The sequence below is a fragment of the Phocoena phocoena genome, chromosome 4 (assembly GCF_963924675.1).
Source record: "Phocoena phocoena chromosome 4, mPhoPho1.1, whole genome shotgun sequence".
Lineage (NCBI taxonomy): Eukaryota > Metazoa > Chordata > Mammalia > Artiodactyla > Phocoenidae > Phocoena > Phocoena phocoena.
Window position 1 is genome coordinate 19,645,047 of NC_089222.1, and position 12,034 is coordinate 19,657,080.

General features: G+C 41.7%; 1 protein-coding gene across 1 annotated transcript in view; it reads left to right on the plus strand.

The window, feature by feature from the left end:
* The first annotated feature begins 2,461 nt into the window (after window positions 1-2,461).
* The window catches only part of SLC35G2 (solute carrier family 35 member G2), a 32,550-nt gene continuing 22,977 nt past the window's right edge, over window positions 2,462-12,034 (plus strand). Inside the window, exon 1 of the mRNA XM_065876769.1 lies at window positions 2,462-2,601. The gene's annotated coding sequence lies outside the window, so the exon portion shown is untranslated. The remainder of the gene's footprint in view (window positions 2,602-12,034) is intronic.

Consider the following 12,034-nt stretch of genomic DNA (forward strand, 5'->3'; position numbering starts at 1 on the left):
TTCAGAATGGCAGCTGTGCTAAATTCCTAGTCTTAAACCTCTCAAACTCAGATCACTCTACATCTTCATTTTTCTCAATCGCATCCTCAAAACTTTTCTGGCTCTCTTCCTCCCCCGCTTCCTCCAAGAGAAACATAAAATCTAGCTGAGTTTTGTGGATGAGTCTAGCCTTCTGAGGCTCCTTTTGCTTCTGTTCCTTTACTCCTTACCTAGATCAGCACAGTTAATGCCCAGGTTGCTTTCTGAACAACAAAGGATCCTTCCTCTTCAAAATGAAGCAAGGCCAAAGATACTTGTTAATTTTCTGTTCTGGTCTCATTTGTATTCAGTACAAATAGGGGAGATATTAATTCTGTTTGCAAGCAGCTACTCCTGGGGTTACCTTTGGGTAAGTCTTACCAAGATAATGCCTCGATGTTTTGTTTTGTTTTTGTCTGTGTGCTTTTTGAAGGGGTGGGATGGGGAAAGAATTAAACTAGTTAAACCAGTTTGAACATTTTTACAAGCCAGAGAGATGGTCAGGCCTTGGATTCAGACCCAGCTGACATGGAGTGCTAGGGGCAATCATTACTCACTCTATTGCCTTTTATTTCCTCCCTCTTTGGGAACATTCTTTGGGTTTTCTACTGAAACAGCCAGAGACTCTCATCAACAACCGCATCACTCAGCAGCTCCTTCATAAACACATTTTCCAGACACTGTGCCCAAGACTCTTTTAAGTGTCCTAAGGATATCAACTCATTCAAAAGCAGGCCAGCTGCAGTTGGGAGAGCACCAGCACTTGCTCCATAAAGATCTAGATTGTCTCTTCCCATCAAGAGGCACCCAAAAGTTCTATTGTGCTGGACACTTAGATGACCCCCAGCCCTTTTGTGGAACACATTGATTCTGAGTAGTCTGAATCCCATTCTTGGGTCTATTCAAACTGTCTTTGATACCCTCAGGCTGGGGGACTTGGTGGGGAGATCACCTAGAATGATGGCTGCCTGGAGCCTGGGAGCTATCAAGATGACTCTGGGAGACATCTCACCTTTTAAAAGTCCCTTCTTTCTTTCTTTCTTCCTTCCTTCCAACATTTATTTATTTATTTAGTTGGCTCCACCAGGTCTTAGTTGTGGCATGTGGAATCTTTGTAGCAGCATGCAGGATCTTTAGTTGGGGCATGCGGGATCTTTAGTTGCAGCATGCAGGATATTTTAATTGTGCCATGCAGGCTCTTAGTTGCAGCATGCGGGATCTAGTTCCCTGACCAGGGCACCCTGCACTGGGAGCATGGAGTCTTAACCACTGGACCACCAGGGAAGTCCCAAAAGTCTCATCTTTCTTTGACACATTTTTTTTTCTCATGAATCTTCCCAACTGCAGTGAAGTATTATAGTGTCCTGGAATGGTAGGAAAAAGGTGGTAGGATAAAGATGGCATGGCACATCCAGGGGATAGTTGAGAATTTAAGGAAGAGGCTATTTAAAAAGGTGTGGGCAGGTTTAAAGGAAACATCTGGGAGCCAGGCCTGCAGGGGCAAGGGCAGCAAGTGGTAAACAGGACTAAGAATGAACTGTAGGAGAGGGCCACAGGATTGGAGTCATGGCGTTCGGATAAAGAATGCAGCCACTGCTAATAGAATGGCCCTCTGAGAATGTAGGGGAGAGGTCCTGAGTAACATCCTGCCCTGTGATCAACACTCTGCCCTGTGATGGACCTCCTGCACATGCCTCCCATTGGCCAAAACCAGACAAAAGCCAGAGGACAGTTGATGTCGTCCATAAAAGTCAGTCCTGAGTCACAGAACAGGGTGGTGAGTGGATCTGGAAGGACAGAGGAAAAACCAGCAGTCATTTCCTATCTTTTCCTACAGCTAGCACCTTGGTTCAGGCCTCACCCTTTCTTGCCTGGCCTATGCTGATGGCCTTCCTGCCTGTCCTCGTGACCCTGTTTCCAAGAAGCTGTATTCATTCAGCACGGGATTGGGGTATATAGACCTCCGTCCAGGAACCAGATCTGCAGCGTCAAGACACTTGCCCCAGAGACCTCATCGGTAAAACACCAGGTGGAGCCGGGGGATGCCCGAAGACCTTCCCGGACCACGATTTACTGATGCTAGACATGTTTTAAATATCAAGGAATCGACTTGCGACTTTTAAACGCAAAGGGACAGGTGGAAATGGATTGAGGCTGCCTCCCTGCCCCCTTCCAGAAAACCATGTCACTCCGGCAGACCGGCGATTGCTTCAAAACCATGTCACTCCGGCAGACCCGGTCTCTCGAAGGGCATAGGCTAAAGCGATCCCGGAAGGCACTTTCGCGGCGCCTGGGCCCTCCCACCGCGCGAGTAAGGGGCACAAATCCCCGGCGCTCCCCTTTGGTCTTCCACTTGGGCACCTGCCGGTGGGAAGCGAGGGGGAGCAGCGGAGAGCGCAGGCGCAGGGTTTGTGCCTGTGGCGCCGCTCTCCCTGCCCAGCCAGGCGGCCTCAGCCGCCCCTGCCGCGGTTTTCCTGGCGAAGCGCGCGGTGGCCTCAGTGGGCTCAGAGCCTGGACTAGGCGCGCGGCAGCGGGCAGCCCCGGCCGGAGCACCGGGCGCTCCTTCCTCGCCGCGACGCACAGGTAACCGGGCCCCGGCAGCCGGTCGGCAGCAGTGGACTGGGACCTTGACGCTGCCTGCCGGGCCGCCCCACCCGTAAGGAGTGGGAGCGTACCCCGAACCCCACACGCTCGCTTTTAGCCGAGGCACTTAAGAGGCCGAGTCCCTCTTTTGGGGTTAGGCCGGGCCCTGGGCGAAGCGCCCCGCCCCCTTTACAAGCCTTTGCGGAGGCTCTGCTCGACGCCTGAACGGCTGCGGGGCCGCCACTTCCCGGCACTGCTCTCTTGGAAAACCTGGACGCGGGTTCGGTAGGGTCAGTATCAGCTGTGCGCCCCCGTTTCCTGCCACCGTCGCATGTATGGGTCCTTCCCCAGCCTCTCTGATAAAGGCCAGGAGCTACTGCTTTCCTTTCGCCCAGGAACCCACCCAAACAAGGGAGAGTCCCTATGGCGCCATGGGATCAATTTCAAATACAAACTTTTAAGAATGCTGGATGGTTTTAGAAATAGGGCCGAGAATGAGTATTTGCCTTTACTCTGTTGTCTGTCTCTGCCTCTTGGACGCCAGTCTATGTGGGTTGAGATTTTCGCGGAGATTAAATGGTTTGGAGAAATCTTTGCCTAACGAAAGGCGAGGGCAAGGAGGAAGGGCCAGGCCGCGGCCGAATGTAGCGGGTGGAGGCTCAGAGCAAGTCCGCTCAGCCTTCCCCACCACCGGGGAGGAAAACAGGACCCTCCCTGACCCGGCTCCGGGCTGTAGAATTTCTACGCCTCGTGCGCCCGTTTGGCCTCTTTAGAGAGAAGAGGATGGCAGGGTGCCGCGGGCCAGCAGGAAGGGCGAGTGGGAGCGCTGCGCGGACCCGCATCTCCGGCCAGGCTTTTGCCGGGCTTGGCGAGGAGCGGGATGGAAAGCTGGCGTCTCAGTGACGATTGAGGGCCCGGAGATAGTGACGCACTAGGCGAAGAGGGCTGGGGGCGCCTGGGGAAGGGGCGGTCTCCGCCAGCTTTACGGCTCGAAAGGACTCGATTGGGGTTGCCCGTGTCCGTGGTGCTGAAGTGCTTCAAGCTCCTTCGTCGGCTTACTTCCCGGGCGGCGGCCTGCCTTGCGGTTCTACTCCGCACCTTTGAGTAGCCGCTCTCCAAGGCAGGTGGCCAGAGTGGCGCCGGCTCCCTGGCTCGACACTGAAACCCTTTGCGGATGGGTTGATGCTGGTTTCCCGCAGATAACATGAAGGCAAATGTGGCTCGCCCTGGGGTGCAGATAAAGCATATGCATAACAGGTTTGATTTACCTACATGGGAGGACACAGGGTGAGCATAAACATGAACTCTCACCTATGCATATGCATAGCATATGTAGGATGCATGTATGTGTATATGCACACAAACATTACGCACATGTAAATACACTCATTGCTTTTCAGTGCCATCACACACTACAAGTCACACATTTTTCCCAGAGCTTCTTGTGTAATCCATCTTTATTTTTTGACAGGTTAAGTGTTTCTGAACTCCGCAGAACCATTAACTTCCATAGTTATCTGTTCCCAAGTCACAGAACCTTGGAAACAGGTGAATTAAAGTGTTTGGTATTTTGCTGAGCAACGAAGTATTTACACATATTTAAATTCCAGAACAAAGATAGTCTAGAAAGATGTAAAATTGATATTGATACAAAAAAGATGTTGCTAAAGGAAGTTTAAACAAGAAGAATTAATGAAAAATTTAATACAGAACAATAGCTAGCTAACAATCTTATGGAAAGTTATAATCTGAAGAAAATATGACTAAGATGTATCATAATGCTGACAATTTCAAATATACTGGTGGGATATGGTTTGTGAACTCTGTAAAGATTACATATATACTTTTCAAAACATTGAATATCTGTGGTTTTTCTCTCATAAAATGTATGCTCACTGTAAGAAATTTAGGTGACCGAGAAATACATAAAACCAGAGAAAACCATTGTAAATAGATTTTTAAAAAATTGAAGCATAGTTGATTTACCATATTGTGTTAGTTTCAGGAGTGCAACAGAGTGATTCAGTTATACATATATGCATTATATTCTTTTTTCTGATTCTTTTCCATTATAGTTTATTACAAGATATTGAATATAGTTCCCTGTGCTCTACAGTAAATCCTTGTTATTTATCTATTTTATATATGGTAGTGTGCATTTGTTAATCCCATACTCCAATTTATTCCCCCTTCCCCTTTGGTAACCATAAGTTTGTTTTCTAGGTCTGTGCGTAATTAAGTTCATTTGTATTATTTTTTTAGATTGCACATGTAAATGATATCATATAATATTTGTCTTTGTCTGACTTACTTCACTTAGTATGATAATCTCTAGGTCCATCCATATTGCTACAGATTACATTGTTTCATTTTTTTATGGCTGAGTAATATTCCCTTGTGTATCTATCTATCTATCTATATCTATACCTATATCTCTATATCTCACATCTTCTTTATCCATTCATTTGTTGATGGACAGTTCAGTTGCTTCAGTGTCTTGCCTATTGTAAATAGTGCCTCTGTGAACACTGGGGTGCATGTATCTTTTTGAATTAGAGCTTTCATTTTTTCTGGATATATGCCCAGGAGTGGGATTGCTGGATCATAAGGTAACTCTATTTTTAGTTTTTTATGGAACTTCCATACTTTAACAGATTTTCTCTTAGATGAACACACATGCATTTTAAATGGACCAATCTTCTGTTGGTTGCATTTTCACTATGTAATTTATCATTAATGTCTTTCAAACCAATACATATAAAACTAGGTCATATCATTAAGTGTTGTATAATATTGCACTATGTGGGCAGAACATAATTTGTTTAAGCAACCTTATAATAATGAACACTTATTTATTTCCAATTTTTGCTGTTATTAGACAGTTCTGCAATAATATCTTTGAACAAACATTTGTGCACTTATCTATTTTCTTAGAAAAAAAATCCTAGAAGTGAAATTGATCGTTCAATGGATATGTACATTTTATGCTTTGATACATTGATTTGTTTATTTATTTGTTCAATTATTTCCTGTCTCCTCCCTTGTGTGCTTTATTCTTTACTATGTTCTCAGTATCTACACAGTGTCAAATATATGTATATTCAAGAAATATTTGTTGGAAGAACACTATTTCTAGATTGTTCTACAGAAAAGATGTACCAATATATACCAACATAAACACTGAATTAGAATGTCAGTATCCCCACACTATCACCAAAATCAGGGTTTTCTTCCAATTGGGTAGGCAGTAAAGAGCATCTTTTTATATATTTATTGGTCATACTTACTTTTGTTTTGTGAGTTTCCAGCTCATATCCTTATTTTTCTATTTTTCTTATATTCTTTTTCTTATTTGTAAAAACTCTTTGTATACTGAAGACTCTGTTACATGTTGCAAGCTTTTCTTGATTTTTTAGTTTTAAACTTTATGATATTTTCTGCTGTATGGAAAATTTCAGTTTTTATGTAGTCAAATATATCTTTCCCCTTCCCTTTTTTAAAAAAATTTAAAAAAATCATTTTATTGGCTGCACCATGAGGCTCGCATTATCTTAGTTCCCTGACCAGGGATCAAACCCGTGCCCGCTGCAGTGGAAATGTGAAGTCCTAACCACTGGACTCCCAGGGAACTCCCAGATTCCCTTAGTTTAGTTAGAGTTAAGAGATAGAAGATAGAGTTAGGTTGCAGCATTGTGGCAACCAATGCTCTGTACCACAACTAACTAGACCCAGAATTAGAGGTCTCTGGTTAAACGGGTGACTTTCTTCAAAGGAGACCAGCTATGCCATTCTCCTAGCATTTGTTGAGTCTGGCAATGCCCTAGGGCCTGGGGATTCCAAGAAGAAGATAAGGACACAATCTCTGTTCTTGGAGCAGGAACACTTTATCAGGGGTTTGTGTTACATACACAATTCACATTGATACCTTGTATCAAGGACTGTAACAGAGTCCTGTAGAAACTGTTCTTGAGTCCAGAGGAGGAACAGATTGTTTAGTGAGAGCCTTCTCCAAGTAGTTCGCCTGGAAGTTTTTGGGGACGTGGGTGGGAATTTGCCAGATATTGCTTTGTTGGGTAGTAAGTAGTTGATGGCCTTAAGTTGGACTGGAAGCTGACAGTCTGGATTTGAAGGCTGACTGCTATAGTAAGCTCCTTGTAAGCTTGGGCAAGTTACTGAAGCTTGCTGATCTTCACTAATTTTTTTTCTTTTTAAAGAGGGACTGACATTAGTGCCTGCCTTGTTGGGGTTGTTGTGGGATTAAGTAAAATAATACACACTGAGCCCTTGGTATAAGCCTGGTGCATAGTAGTCTAGTCTATTTATTTTCTTGCCTTTCTATAAAGTTGCATGTAAATCACTCTGGACAAGTGATTATTGATCCCATTGTCAGAGCTCTTAAGAGTAAAACTATGAACCGTTTGTGTCTTCTGAATCTGTGAATAATTCTCCTAATCTGGAAATTTCTCTCTTAATGTTGCTTAAATCACAAGCTGCTGCTTTTTACTGGTTCTCATGCTAGTCTGAAATTGTCTAGTCTGAAATTGTCATTACTTTTGCTTTGTTCTCTAGTACTCTGATGTTAAAGCAAATACATATTTAATTGTATAACTTCCTTTAATGTGCATAGCACTTGTTGTGTCTGTTTTGTGGTACTTGTTAGCATATTTCTTTTCTCCAAAATGAACATGTAAGTTCTTTAAGAGAAAGCGTATGTTTTCTAGATTTTTAAAAATGTTATCTTTTATTACCATTATCTGTTTTTTAAAAAATTTAAAAATTAATTATTTTTGGCTGCCTTGGGTCTTCATTGCTGCACATGGGCTTTCTCTAGTTGCCGTGATCAGGGGCTACTTTTCACTGCAGTGTGTGGGCTTCTCATTGTGGTGGCTTCTCTTGTTGCAGAGCACGGGCTTCAGTAGTTGTGGCACGCGGGCTCAGTAGTTGTGACAGTCTCTAGAGCACAGGCTCAGTAGTTGTGGTGCAGGGGCTTAGCTGCTCCGCGGCATGTGGGATCTTCCCGGACCAAGGCTGGAACCCGTGTCCCCTGCATTGGCAGGCAGATTCTTAACCACTGCGCCACCAGGGTAGTCCCTGTTTTCTTTTTTTTTTTTTTTTTTTGCTGTACGCGGGCCTCTCACTGTTGTGGCCTCTCCCGTTGCTAAGCACAGGCTCCGGACGCGCAGGCTCAGCGGCCATGGCTCACGGGCCCAGCTGCTCCACGGCATGTGGGATCCTCCGGGACCGGGGCATGAACCCGCGTCCCCTGCATCGGCAGGCGGGCTCCCAACCACCGCGCCACCAGGGAAGCCCCCTGTTTTCTTAATTTTATCTCTCATACTATCTTAGCACAGTGCCTTCCACATCATAGGCACCTAGTAAATATTGACCAAGTGAAGGAATAAACATAAATGCATGAGGCTGCCAGAATAGCTGGTGTGATCTCAGGCTGCCCTCATAGAAACAGGATCTCCTGACTCGGAGAGATCATAGAAACTGGTATATGTTCAGAGAAGAATGGTTAAGGTGGTAAGATGAAAACCACGATTATACGTGGAATAATTGAGAAAGAGAAGATTTTCAGTTTGTAGAAGAGAAAACTCATGATAGGAGACCTGGGACGGGGAGGGTAGGAAATAGTAGTTCCTGATACTGAAATGTCATGTGGAAGAGAGAATTAATTAGTGATCCCAGAGCAAATATGTAGGAACAGACACTGGAGATTACATATAGAGAGATTTTTGACTCAATGTTAAAAAAGAATTTTCTAACAATCAGAATGACTCCCAGGTGGCTGCCTTGAGAAGGAATAAGTTTTCTGTGACTGTAAGTTCAAATGGAAACTGTACTATTTGTTGGGGTTGCTGTAGAGGCTAGAGTTACTTTCAAAGAAATTGGAGTAGATGAACTCCACAGCCTTTTTCAACTCTCATGGTCTTTAATTCTATGCATATTATTATAATTTGTATATAGTTACCCTATAATAAACATACACATGTTAATGTATATACTGTATTTGGATAAAGAAATATATATATATGTATGTACTTATCATATAATCTCATTATTATCATATTGCCTAAATTAATGAAGGATGAAAATTTCAAAAACTTGATTATTTAAAACATACTACTAACATCCTTTTTTCTTGAGGACAACAGTTTATAAAATATTGTTCTACATGAACACTGTGTGCTTAAACTACAGTAAACAAGTTTAATAATGTTGTTAGCATCTCAAATGTAAATAAATATTTTTTTCAATTTCTAAATTGAATCTAAAAAGAGAAAACAAGTAAGTGAACCAGAGTCAACTTGTCCTGATTCAGATGAGTTGTGATGTAAAGTTCAGGACTTCATTACCACTATCACCATCATCGCTAACATTTATTTAGCATTTACTGTATACCTAGCTCTGCTTTAAGCACCTCACACATATTAACTCATGTACTTCTCCCAAAAAATCTAGGTAGATTCTGTTATCCCCAGTATATTTTTTCATGTTTTATTTAGAAATAATTTCAAACTTACAGAAAACTTGCATGCATAGTCCAATGAACTCTTGGGGTGAAGGGTAATTCTTACATATACTTCATCCCAAGTTCTCCAATTATAAACATTTTACAATGCTTGCTTTGTCATTCATTCATATACTTTCTCTTTTTTTCTGAACCAGTTGATAATAAGCTGCAGATGTGATGCCTAATTACCCCTAAGTACTTAAGTAGGAAGGCTACACTTAAGTAGTTTTCCTTAAAGACAAGACACCCTCCTGCATAACCACAGAATTGTCACCAAAGTGAGGAACTTAAGATTGATATAATTCTGCCATTGAATCCACAGACCTCCTTCAATATATGCCATTTCCCCCAATAATTTCCTCTTCAGAAAAATGTTTTTTATTTCTTGTCTGGAGTTAAATCCAGGGTTATGAATTGCATTTAGTTGTCCTGTCTCTTTAATCTTTAATTTGTGACAGTTCCTCATTTCTTCCTTGTCTTTAGTGACCTTGACATTTTTGAAAGTTCAGGCCATTAATTTTGTAAATGTTCCTCATTTAGGTTTGTCTGATGCACGTTATGCATTTTGGGCATAGTTACACATTTTTGTCAGGAAGATGATAGAAGCAATACTGTTTTTTTCAGTGGATCTTATTAAGGGATACAATATTGATTTGTCTTTTTGCTGGTGATGTTAACTTTGATGACTTGGTTAAGGTGATAACTTCTCCACTGTAAAGTTGTTATTTTTCCCTTTGTAATTATAAGCCTTTTGTGGGGGGCACTTTGAGACTATGTAAGCATCCTATTCTTCAACAGTCTTTCGGTCACTTATTTTATGATGGTTCTTGTTCAAATAAATTATTACTATGATGATTGCCAAATGGCAATTTTTCCAATTCCAACATTCATTTGACCTTTACTAGTTGGTATTCTGTTGTAAGGGAGAGTTTTCTCTTCCTTTATTTATTTATTTGTTTGTTTATTCATTTATTTACATTAGTTTGGACTTGTGGATTTCTATTCTATTAGGTGGATTATAACCAATTACTATGATTAATGATTATTGACTTTGATGCTGAAATTGTTACGGATTTGGTCATTCGAATCCCATTCAAGCTGCTTCTTGTGTTGTTTTGACATCTCTATGATCAGAGTACTTTCTAGTGTAGGATGTTCCAGGCTAGTCTTGTACTTTTCCTGCCCCAACCATTTCAGTCATTTCAAAAGCTATTTTTCCAAAGAGCCCAGCTTCCTTTTAGTAGAGAATGCAAGATCTGGGTGCTAGGTGTGGTCATTGCTACTGGAGTATTGTAACTTTAGGGCCATCTTAGCAGACAGAACTGGGAAACTCTTCAGCACATCTATATTTATTTCTATATCTATTCATCTATTTATATTAAAATGTGTTTATTCTAATATCTTCAACTGCACTCCAACACCACAGTGCTCATTCTAGTCTTCACCCTTTTTCTGTTTGTATCTTCTTTCTCTGATGGTGAGAAATCTGGTTCCCATTATCTTCAGGGTATTGAACTATTTCCTCATTCTCCCTTTATATAACCAATATCCTGACCTCATGGGCCATCCCCTTGGCCCCAGTTCCTCCTCAGACCCAGTCTTGCTGCCTCCACCAGCCTCCTCACAGCCTTAAGTTACACAGCTAGAAAGTGGTGGAGCTGGGGGGGAAAAATGCAAAGTTGCTAATTACGTGACTGAGAGCCCTTTATTGGGACTTCAAGCCCAAGGGTATCTATTGTGAAACTGCTCCTGTGAAGATGCTCAAGGAAAGGGGGCCCTTGGGCTAATGGGATGAAGATTTAACCAGGCAGAGTGGCAGCCCTCAGGACTGTGCCTTCCATTAGAAACTTGGAGAGTGAAGGATGGAAGCTGCCAAATGATGCTACCTGCCAAGAACGACAGGGGATTCTCCAAAATTGGTGCAGTTCAGTAATCAGTCAGCCAGCACCTCCACTGCAACAAATCTCCACTATGTTTTTACTATATTGAGAGCACATTCCGTTAGGACACAAACATATCACTGTGCTATTATTTTTAAAGAGGAAATATTGCTTTTATTAGCAGCTCCTTAAATTGAAATTCTAGGAGATGGATGATGGTGTCCGCTGTTTTAGTGCTGACTCCATTTCCTGGTCCAGAAGATCAGAAATCTGTTCATGTTTTAGAAAACAGCATGAGGTCCATCTGTTGAGGTCAGATTTTTCCACATTAACACAGAGATTTATAGAGTGGTAACTTATGTAAGAAAAACCAGTGTTGATTATATTCTTTGCTGCCATTTAGAATCCATACGATTTTTTTTGTTAGTCCTGAAAATATAGTAATGCACGCACACATGAGCAATGAATTAATTCTTTCAAACACTATGTATAATAAAGGCATCCTCCTTAGTTTATGTAGTATTTCACCTTTGTTTTGGTTTGGGTTCTACACACCATCCATCCAGTTTCTCTCTGTAATATGGTCTGTTTATCCACAATTTTCTTTGCAACAGAAGGCACAGAAATGTAAGAGCTACATTTGGCTTCCTGGGTGACATTTTTTCTAACTGAAATACCGAGTAATGACTTTTTTTCCTCTAATGAAAATAGCTTGATTTTTTTCCTGGATTTTAAAGTAAATGCATGCTTATGTGGAAAATTAACCTAAAAAGTAAAAAGAAGAAAGTGCTGAATAATTGAAATTTCACCATCTGTAAGTATATATATAAATTGTTTTATGTAAAGTCATACCATGAATACTCTTTTATACCCTTCTTTTTCTTAGCAATGTGACATGAAGGTTTTTTAATGTCAATATATATACATATACAGTATCTTTTCTGATGACTGCATAATATTGCATTGATGTTTTTATTTAACAGGTCCCTCATTAAAGGACAATTAGGTTATTTCCAGTTTTTCATTGTGTAAAGAA